Here is a 5,618-nt window from a genome sequence, read left to right on the forward strand (position 1 = left end):
TTTGTTTCCCTGGGGACAAGTAACAGCGGCACATCTTGTGCTGCTGCTACTTGTCCCCAGGGAACACCTGTGCCACGTGCACTCTGGCACACAGCAGGTTACCCCGAGTGGGGTAGGGGAGGCTGAGGCCAGCAACTGTGTTGGTCCCAACAGCCTTACCTGGGGTCCCCAGGGAGCTGCATCCACGGCATTCCTGCAGCTGGAAGCCTGGCTGGCAATGGGAGCATGGCTATGGCTGGCCAGGGCAGCATGCTCTGCCACCATGTGTGCTGCCCACTTTTTTTTTTGGCATGGGCTTTTTTTGACCCCAGGATCTCCCTGGGTCAAAAACCCACCTCGTGCTGCAAGGTAGCAGGCATGCCCTGAACTGCATGTGTGATGTCTAGACACGGCCATTGAGTGGAAAAGTTAGGCCTGCTGGACTGGCAAAATCAGTTCCAAAATGATCAACATGCATGTTGATGCCTTTAGTATAGACAATATTTTCCCAGAGGAACTGTATGTTCCCCTCCACCCCAGGAGTCTGTGGAAGCCCCTCTGTGTCAACACCAAGCAGCTAGAAAATACAGTACGAGGCCTGGGCAGGAAAGGTGGGAATTAGCTGCTCTATCAACATGTTCCCCCACAACCTAGGGAGTAGAACTAGCTATGAAAATTAGTGATGTTCTGGTGCTATCTTCCCTTCCATTTTCCCTGAAAGGCAAATGTGCCTATTGTAGCAGAGGTCTTGGGAAGCCAGGAAAGAGGATTGTGGGGCTGTGTGGAGAGTTAGGAACTCCACAGGGATGGTTGATTTTCCTACAGAACCAGTTTTCAAAACTGCAAATAGTAAAGACTGTTTCTTATGTTTCTTTTGTAAGTCCTCTCCCTCGTCACCCTCCAAATTCCTCTCTCTTTCCTTCCACTGTATCATATCCAGGAACCCGTCACCTTTAGTGCCCAGAGGGGAGAATGCTGCAACAATTTGGTGAAATAATCTTGCCTAACTTCTCTTTTCTTCTCCTGGGGGTTTTCTGTGGGAGGGGAGCACTTAGCCCATTAACTCCCATTAATATCTAAGCTCTACTATTAATGGGAGTTGCATACAAAAAGGAAGGAGACTGACCTTTAAGTTCATTAAATAAAGCAAATTTTAAAAATAACTTAGTTAAAAAACATTATAGTGATGAAAATACAAGAACAACTGCATAGACATTAGTAACAGTGATAAAAACAAACTAGCAAATTATTGCTGAGGAAGATTTACCTCACTGGAATATTTGAGCCTCCATACTGATATATGCAATGCAGGGTTATCTTTATATGGCTCCTCTTTCAAAATATATTCTCCTTATAAGAGAGCCTCTTTTTAACTCCCACTGGAGACCTCCTTATAAATGAGGAACTGGTTCTCAAGGGACTGGCCTGGCTACAAAAGCATGTTATTAAAAAAAAAAATAGCAGAATACTAAGCAATATAATTAGCTCATTTCTTTAGTTTTTTTTATCTTTAAAAAATGTATAGCCAGATTTTAATTAAACTTATTCTCTGGATGTTTGAATTGTATAAAACTAAGAAAATTTCTCCTATTTTAGAGGGATTAATTGTATCAATTTAGGGCTCTCATTCTGATCGCAGATATGCAGACAGGTATCACCACTTTTCTTGCAAAAGCAACCACTGTGCCTCATATAAGATGCATGGTAATATGCACCCACCTATCTTAGGTCAGAATCTGCACCTTAGAGGTGCATTCTCATTTCCATGTGTAGGAATTTACACATGTAACTCCAATTGATGCTAATCTTCTTGCATGGGAATGAGCATAAGCCCTTTATTTCAAAACTAGCTAAAGAGACAGATTCAAAATATTATTATTAGTAGTAATAAATGTTAATTTACAGGTGCCTGTGCCTGAAAACCTCTTGGTGCCGTGACAGAAAGTAATTTAAAATATAATTACATTTTTTTTAAAGCAATATGATGATAGGAAAGTCAGGGCCTGATTCTTAAGAGACAGCATTTCCTAGTCATTTCCAGTGAGGGTCTTCTCTTGACTCTCTGTGCTCATAGTTAAGTCATTCAATCTGTCTTTGCCTCCACTTCCCCATCTCCCCCTTTGCGAAGTGTTTTAAGATTTTTTTTTAAGCAACACAAGTGCAAAGTGTAATTACTTTAGTATTTTTATATTACTCATGTACATAGGACTAAAGATTCAGCTGTTTTAATGTATTCCTGCTCGGCCTAAGAGTTCTTAAAATGGAGGGAGGTGAAACTGTTTGGTTTATTCTTTTCAAAGCTTGGCAACTGTCATTTCCTGCATATAGCCCCAAACATCTGAAGCTGGTGAAATTAAATAAAGTGTGAGCATCCTTTGGTCTACAGGTTTCTGCCTTTAAAATAATTCCTCATGGTAACCTTAACAATAGTATATAAAAAAAAATCCCCATAAAAGAATCTGGAGTTCAGATGGAACTCTGCCTGATATCTGAACAATTATGGAGCAGATGCATCCACTCCGAACAAAGTGACCTTTTCATCAAGTTACAAAACATTAAAGGTTAAAGAATGTTTGAAAGGAAGTTAATACTTTTAAAACATTAGAAAAATTGCCATTCTTTCAAGACCTGACCAAAATCTGTGGGAAACTATAAGAGAATATTTAGGAATATAGCATTCATCATTTAAAGCAACACTTTTTATGCAGGAATACAAAATATTTTGCATTATCTGGTTTAAATCAAAACTAGGAATGAACTTTCCTTTAAGGATGAAATGAGATTTGATGGGAATAAATACCCAATGAAAGGAACCTGCTGTAAAGCTGGTTAATTGCAATTTTTAAGTCACATTTCTTTCTCTCTAGTGTGTACAGATGACATGAGTACAAAGAGAGCAAATCAATGATCGTGTCAGATTTTCTTAGTTTCCCCGTTACATCTGACCTGGATGGTGCAAACTCTAGTCACTAGTAACAGAGAAAATAGGACTATCAGTCCTGCTTTATCACTACTCTTCACCTTAATGAGCACAAACAAAAACCTTACAGAAATGGTCTGCTCAAAGTTCTGGGGATGTTGCTCTTATCCTTAAACCGGCCGTGTAAGAGAAGTAGCAAATGCCAATTTATAACGCTTCCAAAGGCATTGTGGTAAGAAATCTGGTGTGCTAAATCCAGATATAATAACTGGAGCTGGTAGATAAACAATTTATTGCCATGCCCGTGTGTTACCTGTGTTTATAATGGTGCATGGAATCACCCCAAATGAGGCCACCGCCCCTTTGGGCTGGACACTGCAAACAGTGAAAGGCAGTCACCGTCCTACAGAGCTGACAGGTATTGAGTAAGAGGTGAAACAGAGACACAGAGGGCATGTCCCATGAGTGGGAATGTGTGTTTGCCTGGGGACAAACACCAGCAGCACAATGTGTGCCACTACTGCTTGTCCCCGGGGAACACCTGTGCCACATGCACTCTGGCACTTGGCACATTACCCTGGGTGGGTAGGGGAGGCTGAGGCCAGTAACTGGGGACCTTTGGGAGCTTCAGCTCTGGCAATCCTGCAGCAAGGAGCCCAGCCGGCAGCTGGAGCAGGGCTCTGCCTGGCCAGGTTCCAATTTTGCGTGGTGTGCGCTGCCACCATGTGTGCCACCCTGGTGCTTTTAGGCATGAGTTTTGCAGCACGGCATACCACACGTCCATGCTCATCTGGATGCACCCAGAGAGGCTAGGTGAGTTCTCCAGGCATGCACAAGATCTGTGGTAGAGCCAAGAGTAGAACCCAGGGGTGCATCCAGATGAGCATGGATGTGGTACAGGCCCATCTGCAGTGCCACATACCAGACACGCGAAGTTCCCTGCACCTAAACCCACACCTAAAAAAAGTGGGGTGGTACATGTAGTGGCAATGCGCACCACCAAAAACCAGAGCCTGGCCAACCAGAGTCACACTCCAGCTACTGGCCAGGCTCTCCTTTGCAGAAGCACCATGGTTGCACTTCCCAGAGTCTCCCAAGACCCAGCCTCCCCTACCCCACCCTGCAGTGCGCCCACTTGCCCTGTACTTAGTGCAGTCTCCTCCTGTTTCCTAGGCCCTGATATGGCAAAACTCCAAGCAAAGCCACTGAGTGGGAGTTTTGCCTGAGTGAGGAACACAGGATTGTGCCCTCTCAGCCTCTCGGGGATGGCTACTGCTTCCTTTGAAATTCTTCCCTGGTCAGGCAGGAGTGTATTTTGCGGGGACTCTGCTGGGTAAAGTGAGAGTTTTGCAAGACAGGGAAGAAGAAACAATGAGAAAGAGGAGAGAAAATGCCATTTCCTTTCCTCCCTTCCCTGTAGTCAAGGCAAAGCCTGGGCCCCCTTCCTGCACTGCTCCCCATGAGCTAAATTCAAACTGCAGAGGCAAGAGGCTGCATGTTGTAGAAGCAAAGTTTACGCAGGGAAACCTGCCCATGTCACAGCCCTTCTGCACTCTGCTTCTCCAGTGCCCAGCTCTACCTGGCAAGGTTCCTCCCTGAAGAAGGTATGCAGCGTGTATGTGAAGCTTTCCCCTATGATGCATAACTGAAGAGGTGCAACATGCCCTGGTTTGGATCCAGTGTCTTCTATAGATACCTTGTTTCTTTCAGGTGGATGCCTAGAGGATAATACTATGTTATTAAAGTATTCCTGCAGGTAGCTGGCAGAGCAGTTTAGGTTGCAGGGATCCTTTTAAAGCAGACCCTGGTTTTGCAGTTTTGTGCCTGTGCGTAAAATGCAGCTGCAAAGAACCACTTCCTTCTCAGGACCAAAGGCTAGGACCAAATGAACTCATCAAGCAAGAAGAGAGTGTCAGCAGCCCCTTAGGCCTGGAGGGCTGATTGCCAGGGGGGCATGGGCAATGAGAGCATTTAGTCATTGCTTTGTGCGATCACGTTCGCATCGCATTATGTCATGCAGAATTACACAGCAAAACAGGGATTTGCCTGGGTGCTTTGACTCTGGAGGTGTCCACTGAGACTACTAAGGGCTGCTCTTAGAAGGAATTAGGGTGGAGGGGTCCTGGGAGGCAGGCACCGCTTCTCCTCCCTTTCTCTAAACTATCTCCTTCCCTTTCAAAGACCCCTGTGGCTATTGCCCTCCAGCTTCAGTGGCCAGGAGCGGAGCTTGTTTGCGGATTGAGAGCCTGCCCAGTTTTGCTCAGGCATTTCAGAAGAGGGTTGCACCCTCTCCCCCACCCCAGTGCAGAAAACGGAGCTGCTAGAGGACAGTCCCAGCCTGCCCCATCAGGAGTTCCTGCAGCGGGAGAAAGGTCCTGGGGCTGGCAGGATGCAACTTGCAGGGCTGAAGGAGGCTGAAAGTGGGCGGCTTATTCTCTCTCTCTCACTAACACACACGCGCACACCGTCAGCAAGGCTGTGTCCGTGTGCATGCTTGCGCAGACATGTACACACGTGCACAGAGTCAAGCTGGTTGTGCCCCCGCCCGGAGCCAGCGAGGTGGCTCTGGAGGCGCGAGGGGCTGCGGCTGCCCCCTCGGGAGCCGCGCTGTGGTTGTCGGAGGCGCACAGGGCACGAGGAGAGGCCACTGCCGCGCCCGCGGCGGTGACAAGCGAGGCTCATCGGCCTGGCCCGGGCCGGGCGGGGGTGGGAGTCCGCG

At 46.6% G+C, this 5,618-nt stretch overlaps 1 long non-coding RNA gene across 1 annotated transcript in view; it reads right to left on the bottom strand.

Annotated features, from left to right (window-relative positions):
- The window catches only part of LOC109289549, a 19,581-nt gene extending 16,242 nt beyond the window's left edge, over positions 1-3,339 (bottom strand). The window contains exon 1 of the long non-coding RNA XR_002095401.1: positions 1,247-3,339. This is a non-coding gene — a long non-coding RNA (uncharacterized LOC109289549). The remainder of the gene's footprint in view (positions 1-1,246) is intronic.
- Positions 3,340-5,618: the final 2,279 nt, after the last annotated feature.

This window comes from Gavialis gangeticus, unplaced genomic scaffold, assembly GCF_001723915.1.
Source record: "Gavialis gangeticus isolate Ggan-Ray unplaced genomic scaffold, GavGan_comp1, whole genome shotgun sequence".
Lineage (NCBI taxonomy): Eukaryota > Metazoa > Chordata > Crocodylia > Gavialidae > Gavialis > Gavialis gangeticus.